General features: G+C 51.9%; 1 protein-coding gene across 2 annotated transcripts in view; it reads right to left on the bottom strand.

The window, feature by feature from the left end:
- The window catches only part of COL26A1 (collagen type XXVI alpha 1 chain), a 156,945-nt gene that overhangs the window by 115,882 nt on the left and 22,284 nt on the right, over positions 1 to 18,779 (bottom strand). The window lies entirely within an intron of this gene.

Genomic DNA, 18,779 nt, shown 5'->3' on the forward strand with positions numbered 1-18,779 from the left:
GCACTGACTGTTCCTGAGGTGCCAACTGCTGGTCACAAGTCCCCTCCACAAGCCTGGGGGCTCATCCTCTGGGGTAAGAGGCACCCTGAGACCCTCTGTTCGGGTCTAAGAGGAAGGAAGAACACCACCCCATTTGGCTACCAAACCCTGGCATCATCAGAGTCATCAAACGCTCCATGTGGAATCAGTGAAAAAAGCTGTACCCTGCCTGCCCGCCCGGGAAACAGATGAGATGATGACAACCTACAGGAACACGGGTCATAGGTACAACCACATCATGAGACAGGGAGCTCCGGGAACAAAGCAGGGCACCCAGCCCAAGTTTAAGAAACCTGAGCTCTGAAAGATAAGAGTCAGCTGACCAAACACGTGGGGACAATGAGAGAGTGGCATTAGTAGAGGAGGGAGCAGTGTGAGCAGAGGCACCAGGTGCGATAGACCATGATATGCAGCTGGCTCACAAGGGCCTGCGTGCAATTAGACATGGCCCAGAGGCTGTAGGGAGGGGAGGAGTCGAGAGAAAGGAAGAGGCATGGCACCCACCGGAACAGACGTGGGTCTTAGCATGAAGTCAGTGAGAAGCCACTGAAGGGCTCTGTGCAGGGAAATGACCCCCAGGGGCCTGAGGTCATTGTCAGAGGACCCCAGTGGAAGGAGCCAGACAGATAGGACCCAGATCCCCATCCCTGCTGGTATCAAGAATCAGGTATGGGACTCACCTGTTTGAGACAGGTGTGGTCAGAATGCCTAAAAAGCTGATGAGCTCCTGGAGAAACTGGGACCCTCTCAATGAATTCTTGCACACTCTCTACCCTTCACTTATGCCACCAACCCTCCAAAAGGCAATGTTGCAGGAAACAAAGAAACAGAGACAACTAATGGAAAACCCCACATACCAAGAATTTCAAATTATTTGAGAAAAAAGGCTAACACCATGAAAAAAAGGCACCAACTCAACATAGAGTAAATCACACCTCAGGAAAAACAACAATTAATAAAGCAAATAAATGGAAACAATTTTTAAAGTACAATTAATGTCCTCAAAGAGACAAGAGAATTTCTCACTCATAAAAAAAATATATTAATGAAATAAAAAAATAGACATCTTGGAAATGAAATGTATGACTATGAACATAAAAGGCTCAGCAATTTGTCTGAGAAACAGAATGGATACAGGTAAAGCTGATGAGCTGGAAATTTAAGCCATGAACTTTACAAGGATGCACGGCAGAGGGAAAAAAAAGATAGAAAATGTGGGGGCAAAGGTGAGGGGCCTAGAAGGCAGCTCTAGAAGGGGAGATCAAAGGGAAGGATAAAGCTGAAGAAATAATAAAGAAAATTTCTGAGAAATAAATAGAGACTGTGGTCTTAATTTGAAAGGGCCCACTGAATGCTAAGCAAGATGAACAAAAACAAACAGATTGTGGTGGAATTTCAGAACACTCAGGATGAAGAGAAACTACAAAATGCTATAAAAAGAAAAACAGATTACCTACAATCAATTGGAATTAGATTTCTTATCAGCAACATCAGAATCAAGAATATAGTGACACAAATACTTCAAAGCTCCTAGAGGAAATACTTAAAACCAGAATTCTATACCCAGGCAAACTCTCCTGCAAAGGCAACAGTGAGATAAAGACATTGTTAGGTGCACAAGCAATCAGAAAGTTACCAGTCACCTTTTCTGAAAGAATTACTAAAGGAAGTATTACAGCAAAATAAAATAAAGGACATAAGATGAACATATGAAATGTAAGAAGCAGTTATGAACGAAGAAACAATAATAAGACTTAATAACAGCCTAGGTCTAAAATCCAAGATGATTGCAATATGGAAAACGGCAAAGAGGGGGCAGAAGGAACCAAAAGTTGCTGAGATTTTTGTCTCAGGAAAGGATATAGAAGCTGTGCAACTTTCAGTGTAGTAGAAAGGTATACAATTAAACATATTCTTGAATTTGAAGGTAAATATTAGCAAGGCAAGAAAAAGGACACAAAACTGACCAACCACACAAAAAAAGTAAAACAGAAAATTCTATTAACTCTACAAAATGCTAAGAAAGCAAGAAAGTAGCTACAGAAAATAAAGCAATTAGAAGGCAGTGTGTGTAGAAAGGAAAAAAAAGGTACTAAGAAAGGTGCAAGCAGAAATTAATGAAATAGATTACTTTAAAAAGTGAATCAACAAAACCAAAAACAGGTTTTTAAAAAATTCAAATAGGCAATTCTTAATGAGAAACAAAGGGCATAGACATTAAGAACAAGAAAAATAATTTTCGAAAAAGAGATTAGAAATTATAAGTAAACTAGAGGCCTGATGCACGAAATTCATGCAAGAGTAGGCCTTCCTTCCCCTGGCTGCTGGCACCCGGATCCAGGATTCCCTCACAGAGGGAGGACCCTCCCACCCGCCGCAGCCTGCTGGTCAGTGGCCTGAGCCTCCCTCTGCGGGGCAATCATGGGTCGATGGCTGGGCCCCCGACCAATCGCATCGCACCCTCCTTGGCTGGCCTGGCGCCAGTGGGTGTCATAGTGTGGTCCCGGATGGTCGTCCGGATGATCGTCCGTATGGTCGTTCCACTGTTCAGCCGTCAGGTGGTCATAATAATCTGGCCACTCAGTGTATATTACCAATATTGGCACAGTCGAAAATACCAGAGAAGAAAATGAGAAAGTAGACAAAAGTCGACCCCTCTCCCCAATGGCACCAGGAGACTTCATTCAAAACCTGGTTCCACCACCAACCTTCTGTGTGACTTGAGCCAAGTTGATATGCCCTCGCTGAGCCTCCGTTCAATGAAAAATGCTGCCTTTCAAGGTGTTGTGAGTTCTCAACAAGCACATCCAGGTTAGTGGTATGTAAACCGGCCTCACTACAAACCGAAAGGTATTGATTAGCTGGCTCCTGAAACCCACCATGTTTATAAGAGCCTAAGGCTTGTCTTTCCTATTTTGCAGCTGGGAAAAGAAGTACTGGAAGGTTAAACCTCATTGCCCATAGCTGAAACCGGAGCCTGGGCTGGGAAGGGGGCCCAGCCTACCTGCCCAGGGGACCAGCACCTACAAACCTAGACTCCTGCCTCTGCCTGTTGCTCAGGGAAACTGGGTCTGGAACATGTATGAGACATCACAGGCCGGAGCCCTTCCTTCATTTCTTCCAGGGAACAGCAGCCCCATCTCAGTGTGAGTCTCTTCAGGAGGAACCACGGTCCAATCCAAGGACAGCACTCCACCCCGAGATCTGCCCCCAGCGGTCTGGAACAGACAGACTGTCCAGCCATCTCTGAATCACACTGGGTCAGGGCTTTGTATAGAGAAATGAGCTGTGAATTCTAAAACATTTTCAAATGCCACGATTCATCATCTCCAGACATTTGATCTTTTAATGGGCTGTAAATGGCTTCCCAGCTCAAAACCTGGCCAAAAACAACCAAGAAGGCAGGCAGAGACAAGGAAAGAAGGCTCTGGGGCTTTCGGATGGAATTCAAAACCCTGTTCATCTGCAGACACCTGAGGTTCTGGGGAATCTGGCTGCCTCTTAGGACCCCCGTATCCTGAGCATTGTGTGTACGTCTTCTGTTTGGTGGGTGACAACGTGCCACCGTCCATCCCCACCCCACACCCGTCAGTGGTGGGTGAACAGGGTTGTACGGGCTACAGTTCACTCCACCCAGAGGCTAGCTTGGCAGGAGCTGTCCACCCCTCTTATGACCCTCCTGGAAGGATGGTCCGGGAGCACAGAATTGGGGAGAGAGAGAGAGCTGGTCCTTGGCTGCCTAGGCCGTGAGGGTGCCCTCCTCAGCAGCCTCATCTTCGGGCATCATTTCAGCAACGTCTCTTTGTCATCTCCCCTCACCTTCTCCAGCTGAGTTCTCATGGAGGGTCCAGGATGGGAAACCCACTCCCAGCCTTGGAGACAGATCTGCTCCCCTCCGGGTCCCTGCCTTCGGAGAGGAGGCCCACTCCCAGATGGGGAGGAGCGATTGACTTGGCCCTGCTCTCCAAGCTCACGGGCTCCCACAGCAGCTTTCACTAAGTGTTTGGCTCCGTGGCTTGGCTGAGCCGTGAAATCCTTAATTTAGGGTCCTTTGAGAAAACAAGTGCTAAGTGGCTTCAGGAAATTATGTCACAATGGAATGGAGGGGCTTTCAGGAGGACATCCCTGGCCCATGCCCACCTCTGAACATAACTCCCCAACCTGTTTCCGATGCTGCCTGCCACCCAGGGAGATGCCCCTGCAGCAGCCCCCCTCCCCAGAGGCATGGCTCCCCACACAGGCCCTGAGCCCGTTTTCCTAGCTGAGCTTTGCTTTGGGACCTGATCTCGCGCTTCCCTTCCAGGACCCTGCGCTCTGAGCCTGAACCAGGCCCCAGGGTTTGACAGTGCCCTCCCGCTCCATGAGGACCACCCAGTCTGCCCCATTCCCTGTCCCACCCTTTACTCCACCCCCTCTCCCCCGCTCCCCGGGAGTCACCTCAATGCTTCCTCTCATATGTGCTCCACTTGCTGAACAGGGGTCACACTTCATCATAACCCATGGGACACCTCAAGGTACACCATTTCAGTCTGGTCAATACTGAACCCATCACTATTCAACCCTCCTTCGCTCCATCTTGGTGACCAGCACCATTAAGCCCCAGGTCCCCTTACCCAGAATTCCACCTTTTTCCTCCCTCACTCCCCATGGCCAGCCAATTAGCCCCCATGTCAGACAAATCTACCCTCTGCACCCTTCCCTGCCCTCTTCCCATGGTCCTGAGTCAGTCATGCTCATCTTTCACCCTCAGCCTCAGCCCCTGGTGGTCTCCCTATAGTCTCTACGTGCCACCAGAGGGCGCTCCCTCAAACACAACTCTGGCCCTGTCACCTCCCTTCTTGAAACTTTCTTAGCTCCCAATCCCCCATGGTTCCCACCCACCTCCCAGGTTCCACCTCCCACCACACTCCACCTTGTCATTTACACTGTCACACTGTCCTCCCCGGCATGCCATCCCACCTTCTTTCATTCAGCCAATTCTTATCCTACCAGCCTCCATTCAGGTTCCAACCCCTCCTAAAAGCCCTCCCTGACCCCCTGGCCAGGAAAGTACTCTCACCTCGTGCTCCACAGGGCCTTGTGCATACTTCTGTCCTAGCCCTTATCATACCAGAAGACTACAGACAGGTTCCTGAGGACAGCAGGCCCAGGGCAGACCTTCTAAAGGTGTGTTGCTCTGACCCCAAGCCCTATGTCCCAGAAGGACCTTGTCTTGTCCACACTCACTCACCAAAAAACTGCTTTTTGGGTTCTGCTGTGCAGGCCTGGGGTCCTAGCATATTCTGCACCCATGGCTGCAGCCACATACCTCAATGTTGGAGGTGTCCAGTTTCAGGCCCCTCTCCACCTGGCCCTTATTCTAATTACCTGGCCATCTCCTACCTGACCCCTGAGAGGTCGGTTCCAGGGAATTTGCCTGCTAGCTAAGCTGAAGAATCTCTGGGAGAACCTATGTTTGTAATGAATGACTAAACTGATGAACGATAACTCGGGCCTCATATGACAGAGCTCACACCCAGGAAGCAGATCCCGTGGGTCCTTGGCTGGTCCCCAGAGACAGAGGCAGATGACCCAGCTAACAGCCCCTTCCAAGGAGAGAGTACAGCTTTGGCACAAAAGCCAGCCCGGCTCCTGTTCATACAGAGACCCTTTCCTTCAGGTAGTTGGCCAGATCCAGCACCCCAAGACCTGTTTTATGGTTGGCAAAGCAGTTTCACATACTGTTATTGTATACCCCCAACGCCATATGTTAAAGCCCTAACCTCAACTACTTTAGAATGTATTTGGAGTTAGGGTATTATCTCCAAGTCAGACCTTCATTCATCTTCACACAACCCTGGGCAGTAAGGATTGTCACTATTCCACTTTTACAGATAAGGAAACTGAGGCACAGGACAAGGGTTTGTGACATGTCCAAGGCGGACCCAGAAGTCAACAGGCCCTTAGCCACTTGGCCACATTGCCATGTTGACTTGAAGTCTGCCCCAGAGTGCTTGGGTCTCCACTCGCAGCCTTGCCACCAGGAGGGGCCCGAGCAGCAGACCATGATGGAGGCTGCCTTACTGAAGGAAACTGCAGAAGACCAGGAGCTGGAGACACAGGGGCCTGGGTCTTGAGAGAGAGTCAGGATCCAAGCTAGATCTCCCCAGCCCTGAGCAAGGCGCCAAATCTAACAAGATGAAACATGACCAGGCCAATGTGGAGTCCAGCACTGCATCCCCAAAACCCAGCGGACAAGCCCCAAAACACAAAGGCAATCTAGGCTGTCTTTTAATAGAATAATGTCGAGAAAACCCCTGTTCCCCTCCCTCCCCACTGGCCAGCCATGTGTGGTGGACACTGGGTTGTGTCACCCAGACCCCCTTCAATGAAGGGCCTTTAGCCCCAGCTGCCAGAAGCACTGTCAGCAAGCATCTCTCAGCAGCCTCCCCTGCCAGTGCTGCCTCAGCTACCCAGAGCTGCCTCGGCCACGGCCCAGCTCTTCCCAGGGCAGTCCCCATCCAGTGCCTGCTTGTCAGGACTATTCCAGCTGCAGAGCTCCACGGAGGTCATTGGTAGCTGTCACTGGGCCTGCATCACACCTCAACCGCTCCTTCTACCCCCCTCTCTCTGTCCCCTCCCTTCCCCAGGCATCACCCCTAAGAGCTGTCCCAATTGCACAACTCCCATGTTGAAGCCATCTCAGAACCTGCTTCCTGGAGACTCAACCTCATGTCTGCCATGAGCCCCAACAGGAAAAAAGACAAGCTAACATCCAGTGCCCTGGAACAAGAAGGCTGTGGCCGCTGTCCTGTGAGCAGATGACAGGGGAAGGGCTGACCTGCAGAGCGGTGAGTATCCCTGGGCCTCCCCACTGGGGGAAGGCTGGAAAGAACCCTCATGGCCCTGGCCATGTGGCTCAGTTGGTTGAATGTCATCTTGTGCACCAAAAGGTTGCAAGTTGAATTCCCAGTCAGGGCACATACCTAGGTTCCAGGTCCTATCCCCAGTCAGGGTGCATACAGGAGGCAACCAAATGATGTTTCTCTCTCATATCAATGTTTTCTCTCTCTCCCTCTCTCTCTCTTTCCCTCTCCCCTCCTCTCTCTCAAAATCAATGAGAAACATATCCTCAAGTAAGGATTACAAAGAAAAAAAAGAAGAACTCTGCATGGAACATCAGCCATTTACAGACTGAATTTCCCATTCGCATGGGGGCAGCTAAGGGAGTATATGATTTGGACAAACAGGCGGTGTGGTTTTGAGCATTTTGATCCACAGCTACTTCCATTAATAGGTGTGCCGGAGTCGACAAGCTGTGAGAGGATGGTGCCAAATGCCTTCCATCGGATCAGCATTCCCACACACAACTGGGGAGACCAGGTGCTGAGAAACTCTGGCTCCACAGAACCCAGTACCAGAACTGGAACCAACCAGCACTTTTGCCTAATAAGGAGGCTCACAGTTGTTCTGGACCTGATAACAGTCTACAGTGTCCACCATGGACCATGATGCATTTGGCCAGAGACTGACCTCTGTAGAAACCAGAGCTTTCTGAGTGTCCAAGATCAGGATAGGACCTGGCAGGTGTGTCCTCCACGGTCCTTCTCAAATAGACCATCTCTCGAAACCAACACTGCCACGGATCCTGTGGGAACAGGCCCAGGGTTATGCCCATATCACAGGCTCCCGGGTGATGCTGAAGCAGGAAAGTGACCCTATCCCCCTGATGGAAGTCAGAAACTAAAGCAGAAATAAGAGTAACTAATGTTTACTGAACACTTACGATGTGCCAAGCACTGTGACAAGCCTCTGACACAGCTCCCTCCTATAATCCTTATAAAAACCTGTAAGTAAGAACGATCACCATGCCTGTTACAGAAGAAGCCAGACAGGCTAAGTAACTTCCCCCAAAAGGAAAAATGTGTACTTAGTGATGAGGTTGGTTAACACGCTGGTGAGTTTCTTATTTCCTTGCAGACCACACTTTGAGTGACCTCATTCTCTCCCAGTTCCATTTCCTGAAACACAGAGAGACTGATTGGCCCAGCTCCTCCTTCCACCCCAGGCCCCAGCAGGCCTCGTTCCTTTGGGTCACATATTCATCCCTAGTCAAACAGGGCACCAAACAGGGCCTAGGACGCCCTGCGGTAGGCACTCTATGTCCTTTAGAACAGACTGTGAGAGAAGCAGGGACAAACTTAACTCTGGTATATGACACATGTCCCCAAGTTACCTCTTCTTCCTCCTTCCTGGCTAACAGAACCCTAGTTTTCAGACACGGGGCATCAGTAAATGCAAGAAAAGTGAGCAAAACCATTCTCATTGATCAAGCTTTTGGCATGTTCACTCAGTTCTAAGAGAGAGTCAGCTGAGAGGCTTCCGGGAAACATTATCCCCTATGGGGGAGGGGAATTTGCGAGAAAAGCAGCTCATTCCTGTTTCTGTGCACAGTTGGGTGAGGGTGCGATGCCTGGAGCTGCGGCAGCCATGTTAGAGCCATGAGAAGACAGCCTGGAGAAGGCAGAGCAAAAAGCAGGGTCTTCGAGCATCCGGTGCTGTCAATTTAGCTAACCCTGGAGCCGCCTGTTTCTTAATATGAGTACTATTAAAAGTGCCATTTCAGCCTGTTTAAGCCCACGTCAGTATGGTTTTACAACTCACACCTGAAAGTGTTCTAATCAAAAGAACCTGCTGCAAACAGTACCATCAAGGTGTAGAATGTGAAGCCAGGAGGCCTAGTTTGGGTCCTACTTGTACCACTTACCGCCTGCGCAGCTTTGGACAAGTCTCAACTTCAGAGCCTCCGTTTCCTCATCTACAAACTAACAGCCCAACTTCCAAGGGCTGCCAGAAGTCTCAAGAGCAATAACAACTACACGAATGTAATCTGTGGACTGCAAAGCTCTGGACTGATAGTGGGGGCGACTATTAAACTTATAAACGATTGTACTTCGTAAGGGAAATATAGCCACAACCCTGAACTAGCTCAATCTCTTCTCTTTAAAGCAAACGGAGACTGTGCTCTTTGCCCACAAGGTGTCTGCAGTGTTTTCTCCACTAGATCATCTTCACGGGCAGTCTCGTCGCCTGTATCTGGGTCAGGGAGGGGCAAACTGCCCCGGCTTGACCAGCCGCTTAGTTTGGGGTTTTAGGCTACTCGGGATGTAGATGTTTCACTTCCATAAGCTTCATCATAGCACGCGCCTTGGGACTCCCGGTGCTGCCTGCCAGCCGAGGTGCTGGCCCTGGCTGATGGGGGCCACGGTAGCGTCAGCCATCATTTCTACAAATGGTCGAAGAGCCCCTGCCTCGTGCGAGGACTAACTGGGTGGCCCCTGTGTGAGGCACAGAACATGGGCGGGCAAGAGAGCCAGCCTCCAGGCCCAGGTTTGCTCTGCCTAACCAAGTGGGCTTTACCACGCCTGAGCCTCGGATGCCTCATCTATAAAATGGGAATAATAACATACAAACTGGGAAGAATAATAACATTTATTTGTGCTGATCTCACAACGAATGGGTAAGCCGTCTGTCACTGGTGAAAGAGCACCAGTGGTCGTTACTGTCACGGTTATTATTACAATTAGGTATGGCAAAGGCGACACAGTGGGCTGCTGGGCAGAGAGGCGCAAACTCACTGAGGGCTCAGCACCTCGGAGCTCAGAATGCCAGGCTCTAAGAGTCTCAGCTGCAGCATTTCAGGGGGTGGAACACTTCCCCTGGGGAGGGGGACACAGGAAAAGGCCGGCACTCCTGAGCGGCCGCCACTCCTGAGCTGCCGCGGTGTGCCGGAAGAGCCGCCCACTCTGTGAAACACACAGAATGCTGTTTAAGTATATTCTCTAGACAGCATCACACTGTGGACTTGGATGGAGAATTATGAAAGCTTTGAGCTGCGAGGAGCCTTTCCAAGAGCATCCTGCCCCCACCCCCTCTTTACAGGTGAGAACACAAGGCCCCGAGAAGGGAAGGACCCAAGGTGGCACAACGAGCAGGTGACAGCCGAGCCGGTGGCAGCGTCGGGAGGAAAGCCAAGCCTCCTCTGTTTCTAATTTCCTCCCATCCTCCTGCGATCAGCGGGATGACTGGTTCCCAGTGTTCACTTGAGGGGAAAACTGATAAGAATCTGAGGAATGTGACTGCTGAAAGGGACTGGCTGTGGAATCTGGCATTCGATACCCGCCAGAGGATCACGCACAATTGTATCCTGGCCAGTCTCTGTGAGCAGGACACCTTCTGGACCTGCATCCATTTCCAGAAGAATGGTGGTGGCACCCCTGGAGCCACAGCTGTCTGCTTCTCTGAGGAATTCCTCCGTTCCCCTCAGAAGGGCAGGCAGCGAAGCAACTCTGATTCGGGGAATGAACACTTTATTCCGAATTCAATCCTGCTGTTTGCAAAGCCTTTTCTTTGGGAGCACCACCCCTCCTCCCCTTTCCTTCCTGCCTCTTAGGGGCACCTGGCTGCCAGGACTAATGGTTGGCAGCTCATTAAGCCCCTAGCAGGTGGAGAAAAGGGTCAGACACCATGGAACCTGCATTTTCCCTGCGATAAACCCGTGGTCCCAGGGCTCTTCCTAACAAGAGCTCCCAGAGCCCTGGTGGGAAGTCCCACGGTGGGAATGGCTCTGTGACCTCCCACCAGGCCCATCCTCTCTGGGCCTCCGCCTCCCCCGCAGCAGATGGAGCCTGTGCCTCCTCCTGGGCCACATCCTGGGCCTCCGCCTCCCCTGCAGCAGACGGAGCCTCTGCCTCCTCCTGGGCCACATCCTGGGCCTCCGCCTCCCCTGCAGCAGACGGAGCCTCTGCCTCCTCCTGGGCCACATCCTGGGCCTCCGCCTCCTCCTGGGCCACATCCTGGGCCTCCGCCTCCCCTGCAGCAGACGGAGCCTCTGCCTCCTCCTGGGCCACATCCTGGGCCTCCGCCTCCCCCGCAGCAGACGGAGCAGGAGCACAGGATGGGCAGCAACACAGCAGGAGGGCCAGAGCGGTGCTGCCTCTCGCCCAGAAGTCAGGCAGTTGGGAAACCAGACTGGCTGAGGGAATGGCCTCCTCATGTCATGGTCAGGGCTAGGTTTCTACGGCCCACAGGGCTGGAGGGGTCGGGAGAGCCTTAGCCCTACAACCTCTCCAGGCACGCTCTGCAAGGTCATCTCCAAGCCAGGGCTCAGTGAGAATGCCCAGCAAAGCCGAGCCGCCTCTGCGGGGAGCGTCCTGTGCAGATGTGCGCTGCTGTCCACCCGCCCGGTCTAACTGCTGCTTAGAACTATGGCTGCAGGCAGACACACTGAGCTCCTGTCTCCCTGGCCTTGGCCCGAATGTCGCGCAGGGTGAATATGTGTTGAATGAACAAATGAATGAAGAAAGAAGGTGCAGAGATGGTGTGGAATGAGGTCTGGAAGGTACAAAGTCCACTCCCAGCTGCCATCCCGAGGGGCTCCATAATTGAGCCCTGTTGGCCATTCGGTGACCCCTCTCTGATCTCCCCCTAGAACGTGGGCTCTGCCATCCCCCACCCAGGCTGAGCTGTGCTCCTCCCCCATCTGGGCCTCTAGGCCCAGCAGTCTCTTCCAGGAATGCCCCTTCCCGCTCTCCCCACCTGGCCCCTCCTCTCTCAAACCTTTGCTGTCCCTTTAGACAAGGTTGACCCTCTCCTTTTGGTTCCCGAAACTCTGCCCACCCAACTATAGGCACAGTACCCCCCACTCCAGGGCATTTGTGGGCTCATACCACCGTCTCTATCTCCCTGGTCTCTGACAGCAGAAACCCACTTGGCTTGTATCTCTGCAGCAGTGCCTGGCATCAAGTGGGTGATAAGCGAAATGTCTGCAAATGAGGGAGTTCAGTGGGAGAACTGAATGTACATAAACTGTGTATTGGAAGAAGCAAGTTTAGGATGCTTACATTCAAATTCTAATGTATTTTACTACTGGCTCTACCTGTGACTCTGCATAGGAAAGCATCTTGAAGATTAGAATGAAAGTCCATCATAAATAGGATTCTTTATACAACTACTTGCCCGCACTTAGAGATTATATCTAACATATGAGAGAAGAAATGCTGCACAGTGCAATACACAGGTGTGTTTGAGGAAGAACTATGGCTGTGACTGGCCAGGCACAAAGGGAGGGCCCGTCCAGCTCCTGGCTGTGTGTGACCATGCGTCACCCCAAGGGCACCCTCAGTCGCCAGGTTACAGTGAACAAGAGTGGGACAAGGACCAGAGGTCCCTCCCTCTCCCTCCTCGCTCCACTTGCCTCACCTGTAAAGCAGATATGACCTGAGGCACCTTGGACAGGTGACTTAACCTCTCTATGCCTCACTCCCCAAATACAAAATTAGGATAACAAGACCAAAAGGGTTGTAGTGAAAATTAGATGATTAAACCCTGTGGGTGCTAGAACAGTGGGCAATGGCAGCTAGTTTTATGCGCACTCATTCACTCATTCATCCCCCTCCCAGGATTGTAATTCGGCATTGGGTGGATGACTCAACTGAATGTCCACTGTGTTCTGTTAGCTCCACACACACATTGTCACCTCTAATCTAGAAGATTCTGACCTCCACTGAGCATATTGGGCCCTGCCCACACCCAGGGGCACGCTCCACCCCTGCAAGAGCAGCCCTTGCTCACCTTCCCCAGGACTAACCGCCCCTCCTCTCACATCCGCCCCAGCCAGACAACAGGTCATCAGCCAATGATGATCTGATGATGAAGGACCTCACATCAGCAACGTCCACACCCCTTCCCCTGCAGAGTCCCTTGTCCACACCCCTTCCCCTGCAGAGTCCCTTGTCCACACCCCTTCCCCTGCAGAGTCCCTTGGAGGACTCTACCCCTGCTTTGGGGAGTGACGACAATTAGGGAGGAAATTGGGAACCCACTTCCCTGGCACCGTGGAAAGGAAGCGGGAATAAGAAGATAAATAATGCAGGTAAGTCCCTGCACTGGGTCTGGCTCACAGTGACGGCAGGAAGAAAGGCAGCTGCTATCGCTGATGATTGCTGTCATTGTTGGTCAGGAGGTGAGAACTCGGACACCGTGGAGACTGCCCAGGCCTCTGTGACTGACTTTCCCAGGGCCCTCAATGGTCAAGCGTCAGGCTCTGAGTGGATTTGGCTGCCCTGAACCCAGTAAGAGGCACCCGCTGGGTTTGGTTGCTGAGGAAGCTCTGGAATCTGTACTTCTGTCCTCGTGGGGCGAAAATCACTGGCCTATGAGTCAGGAAATGGGGGTCTCACACTGTCTCTATCTGTGACTCTGAGGTAACCTGAGGTGACCCTTAATCTCTGAGCCTCAATCTCATTTGAAAATGGCGGGTTCAGACTGAAGTTCTCCAGCTCTTATTCACCAATAGACTGTAAACTGGATACCAAGAAACAACCCAAATGTCCATCAGAAGGAGAATGAATAAGTAAAGTATTGAATTCACACAGTAGAAAAGAACAGACTTGACCCCTGCAACCACATAAGTGAATCTCACAGACATAATGTTGATAAAAGAAGACAAAGCAGTCTATTCTGAATGAGTCTGTTTACAAGAGCAGGCAGAGCTATTCTGCGGGGGAGAAATCAGAATAGTGGTCACCTGCGAGTGTACCGTCTGGGCTCTCTCTAGATTGAATGGTGGTTACGTGAGAGTGCACATACAGAGGAACTCGTCAAGCTGTCTGGTTAAGTTTGTGCCTTTTACTGTATTTAAGTGATGCTTTGCGGTGGGGAAGGGGGGAGTAAAAACACACACACCTGGATGGGGCAATGCTAAGCCATTTGGTCAATTAACATTTATTAAGCCCTTTCTAGACAGCGGATCCTGACATGGTCACTGGCTGACAATGCGGAAAAGGAGACCTGCAATCTGGGGGGAGGACACAGATGGCACAAAAACCCCCCAAAATGAGGCAGGTGACCAAGACTAGACCCCTGGTCCACATCACAGCTTCACGCCGTCTCCTTAGCACCCACCTGGCCATTGCCTACCCCTCTCACCCCTGCCATGTTGGTCCAGGCCTCACAGGCCCCTCTCAGCATATATGAAACCTGCTTCCTCCAGGCCCCCACGCTGGCTGAGGGCAGGGAGGGGAAGGACCTGGTCCTGCTCAACGCTGTGCACCCCCACAACCAGCATCAGCCTGACTCCAAGTCGGGGCTGAGGGACGTTCATGAGGAGAATGGGCCTTCGCAGACGCCTGGAAGCTCTGGACCTGCCAGAGGAGCAGCTCCTTGGGGCTGGAGGGGATTGAAGGCAGGCGTCCGTCCCTCTAGCTGGGCAGCCCTCACCTTTCCCCTCTCCTCTGGCCACAAGGAAGGCACAGAATCACGGAAGAGGAATTACAACTCTCCCTTGGCATCCAGTGGAGAGACCCACTTCAGGTTCTCGGCTCGTTTCTGTAGAGCCTTTCCCTCCAGCCTTGCTGACGAAGGAGCATTCCTCCCAGTAACCCCTGCAGACAGGCGATTCCGAATCCTGAGGGCAGAGGGCATCTCAGAGGACAGGCTTCCCGAACCCTGAGTGGCCCCAAGGGGCACTGCTGCCAGGGAGGGGGCCCAGCCAATGGGCTTCTATTTGCTTATGGTTTCGCCGTGGGATCAAAACAGAAAATTAAATCCATCGCAGGCTGCAGAATGCTCTGAACCAGGCCACCCAATTGTCACACATGAAAAAGCTGAAAAGTAATGACTTGCAGTTTTCCTGCTCGGAAGGTTTCTTTTAATCAGTCCTGTGGTGGGATGGCTGCTTTTGGTTAGCATTCCTCGGGATAAGGTTCTCTCCCCTCCAGAAGAGACCTCACAACGGGCCACTTGGAACCATATGACAGTGAGGCCTGGAGACCTGCTTTTCCCCCCTGAGCCACTTTATGGAGGGATGTTTGACATGCAAAGAGCTGCACGTATGTAATGGACACAACGTGGTGAGCTTGGAGATAAGTCTACGTTTGTGACACCATCACCACAACCTGTGCTGCCAACATGTACACCACTTCCAAAAGTCGCCTCCTGCGCTCTCTTTGTTGTTCTTAATTTTTGTGATAAGAACACTAAACGTAAGGTCTCTTAGCAAATGTTTAAGTATCCAATCTTAGCCACAGGTTCTTGCTGTACAGTAGATCTCTAGGACTTACCCGTCTTGCCTAACTAAAACTCTGCACCCTTTGACTAGCACCTCCCGGTTCCCTGGCCCCCGGCTCCCGACAGCCACCACTCCACTCTCTGCTCCAGGAGTCGGGCTATTTTAGATTCCTCATCTCAGTGGAATCAGATAGTGTTTGTCCTTCTCTGTCTGGCTAGTTTTCCCTGGTGTTCTGTCCTCCGGCTTCATCCATGTTGTCGCAGATGGCAGGATGCCCTTTTTCAAGGCTGAGTAATATTCCTTGAATAGCATTCCCTGCATGTAAATACCACATTTTCTTTATCCAGTCATCTGCTGATGGGCAGAAACCTGCTTTACTGTGGCAGAAAGTCCCAGCAACAGCTATTGCTGCTGTAATTCCAACTTCGTGGTGTGAAATGACAGGGATTTATTATCTTACAGTGCTGGAGGTTAGAAGTCCAAAACCAGTCTCGCTGGGCCAAAGTCACGGTGTTGGCAGGACCAGTTTCCTCCGAAGGCTCTAGGGGAGATCCTGTTCCTTGTCTTTTCCAGCTTCTCGAAGGGGCGGCCTGCATTCCTTGGCTGGAGGCCCCTTCCTCGCATCACTCCAACCTCTTGCTTCCATCGTCTCATCTATTTGTTCTGACCCTCCTGCCTTCCTCTTCTAAAGGCCTTTTATTTAATAACATCTGCAAAGTGATATAAGGTAACAGAGACGCAGGCTCGGGGATTAGGACGTGGGTATCTTTGGGGTCCCACCCAGCCAGGAGGTGGCCACAGTGGGCCTGGGGAGGGCAGCGCAGTTCAGACAAATGGGATCTGGGTCAAAAACCTTCATCCCCCTTTCAGAGCTCCCCGGTCACCACAGCCTGCTCTTTGGAAACATGGCCCCTAGTTAATACAAAAGGCATGGGGTTCACAACAACTGATGCAAAAAGGAACTGTGCAAAGCGGCAGCTAGGGGTGGGACACAGGAAATGGGTGCACATGGCTAAAAAGGGCCAGACCCACTGCCCGCCCACAGGGCACCTCTGCTCCTGCTGTTCCCACCAACCTGGAGAACCCCTCCTGTCTCTGCCCCCACCACCTCCGTCTCAGCTCGGCCTCTCACTCCGCTGCCTAGAATGACTTCCTTCCCCAGCTGCTTATATCCTCCTGCCTCTCAGACCCGCTCTCCTCCCTTACCCCCTCCACCTGCCTCTGTGCTCCCACACTGCTCAGCTTTACTCCTAGAATGCACCCCCACAACCCAGTAAGGGTGCAGACATGGGTGCGCTCCCCCACCTGCACGAGCCACGTCATCCTCATCTGTGTGTCCTTTATCACTCAACCTCCACTCCCAAGCACCAAGAGGTAGGGTAGCACAATGGTTAAGGGCACAGATGTGGACAGCCTGGGTTCAAATCCTGGCTCCGCGCCTATTAGCTGTGTGACCGGGGACAAACTGTTTAACCCCCCTGTGCCTCAGCTTCCATATAAATTTGGGATAATATAGCTCCTCACCCATGGGTTCATTTGTGAGGAATAAATGAGTTAATAGTGTACCTGACATACGTAGTTCACCGCGTGGCACATGGTAACCACTAATTTAAGTGTTTGCCATTGCAGTTAGGCATCTAGGCTATTCCATGCACGGGAGTGAGCATGACAAAGCTGCTCAGAAAGCTCATAGTCCAACAGAGAACACAGATATTAAACAAATAATTAGTTAAATAATTAACTGCATAGCGATAACATGTGCCCCTGCCTCACAGTGGCTCCTCCAAACCCAAAAGCTGCATCTGCGCTTGCTTCTAAGCTGGCAACACCCAGAGATGGGCACACACAGGACCCTGTGTCTTAGCTATGTTTCTAGTTTCTATAAACCTGACGCTCTAACACCTGCCCTGTGTGTACACGCCAGACACGCCTTGTTCTGGACAACCTGCGTCACCTTGCCTTGGCCTCCTGCTCCCTCATTGGGTCCCCCTCTCTAGTCCTGTCCCCAGGGCACGCTCTTCAAATACAAACCAATCAATCCAGCCAGAGTCCACACCCCAACCGCCTCCTTATGGAGCTCTCCCACCTAGAACTACCCCCTGCCCTCATGAAGGACCAGGCACCAGACACCTGGGGGCAGCCTCCCAACCCCAGAGCCCACTGAAACGATTCCAAACCTGCTTCCCCTCCCTCACCTGTACCTTCCTCCAAAAGCCACAACAAAAGCTATTTTTCCACCCCCCACTTCAACTCCCCACTAAACCTGGTACTTCCCTGGTGGTCCTGTGCGACTCGGCATGCGCCCTCCTCTCGGGAACTGACAGTAATAAATATACGTATATGCCTCACATTTCCTATCAATGCACTATATTCTATTACACCCTGCCACTCCATCAATCCAAATACAGACCTTAAGCTGAATGATGCAGGTGACACAGGATATGAAGCCAGAAAACCAGATTCCAGTCCTGGCTCAGCTACACCCCAGCTACATCACCTCCCCCAAGGCCCTTTTGGTCTCCCAGCCTTTTTCCTGTGTGTGTGTGTTGGGGGGGGGGAGGGGGGAAGGGGACCAAAACCTGCCCCTAAAATAAGGAACAAACCCAAGCACACGTGGTCAGCCTAAAACTCCAAAGGTTAGTGTTTAGCCCCAACCTGGAACCTGCAGAATGTGAAATGCTCTAAAATTGGGTCCAAATGCAGAGATCCCTCCTTCCACAGAGAATCATGGAGACCTACAAGGACTGACAAGGAAGATGAAGAACCTCCTTTCCTCCTGAAATCTCCTGGGTCCAACCATCTCCGGCACCCCATCACTGCCCAGGACCCTTCACTGACACACCCAGCATATGCAGGGCATGGGGTGGGTCACAGCGTGGCCCTGGTTGAATTCACAACCCCAAGTCAGGCCCTTGGGAAGGAAAACAATAACCAGAACCCCATTCAGGCCTCAGCACTTCCAGCAGAAAGGGGGTTATCCACACCCCCACACACTCCATATGTGCTTGTGTGTAAGCAAACTCCAGAGACCAAAGAAACTTCCATCCTGTACTAGAACTGGACCCCCAGAGAGACAAACAAGCCCGTGTTTTTCTTCGCCATCTGCTCCTGCTCTGAGGGCTGGGGCCCTGCCCCTCCCCCTCCCCCTCCCCATCCTCCTCCCCCTTCCCTCCTTCCTTCCTCTGCCCAGTCCCCCATGAGGCCTCTGTTACCACAGCCAGGCTGCGTGACCTCCCCACAGAAGGCTTTCATTAATAGATCAGTCCTGAGAGGCAGGGTGGGGGCAAAGGGCACAGGCCAAAGAGGAGACCTGAGGAGGGGGAGTGCTCTCCTGCCAGAGCCCTGAAGCCACATGGGGAGGAGAGGGGGGACACAGAGCTCAGGGTCCGTGGGAGGCCCACCAGCAAGGCCCCTCCCCACATAGCCTGGCGGCAGCACAGCCCCCCGCAGCGCGCCCTCCGCTCCCCAGCCCCAGAGAAGTGCTTCCCGGTCCTAGGCCTTACCAGATATTTACATTGAGGCTGTCTCAAGGAATTTTCTGGAAAACGTCCTTTTCTCCACCCACTCCCACTTCAAAGCAAGCAGCAAAGACCCCTGAAGCTGGTGGCCTCCGTGGCTTCTTTAAAGTGGCTTCTGGAAAGCTGATCTGGTGGAACAAACCACAGATGAGGACCTCACTCCAGGACCCCTG

This window comes from Eptesicus fuscus, chromosome 4 (genome assembly GCF_027574615.1).
Source record: "Eptesicus fuscus isolate TK198812 chromosome 4, DD_ASM_mEF_20220401, whole genome shotgun sequence".
NCBI lineage: Eukaryota > Metazoa > Chordata > Mammalia > Chiroptera > Vespertilionidae > Eptesicus > Eptesicus fuscus.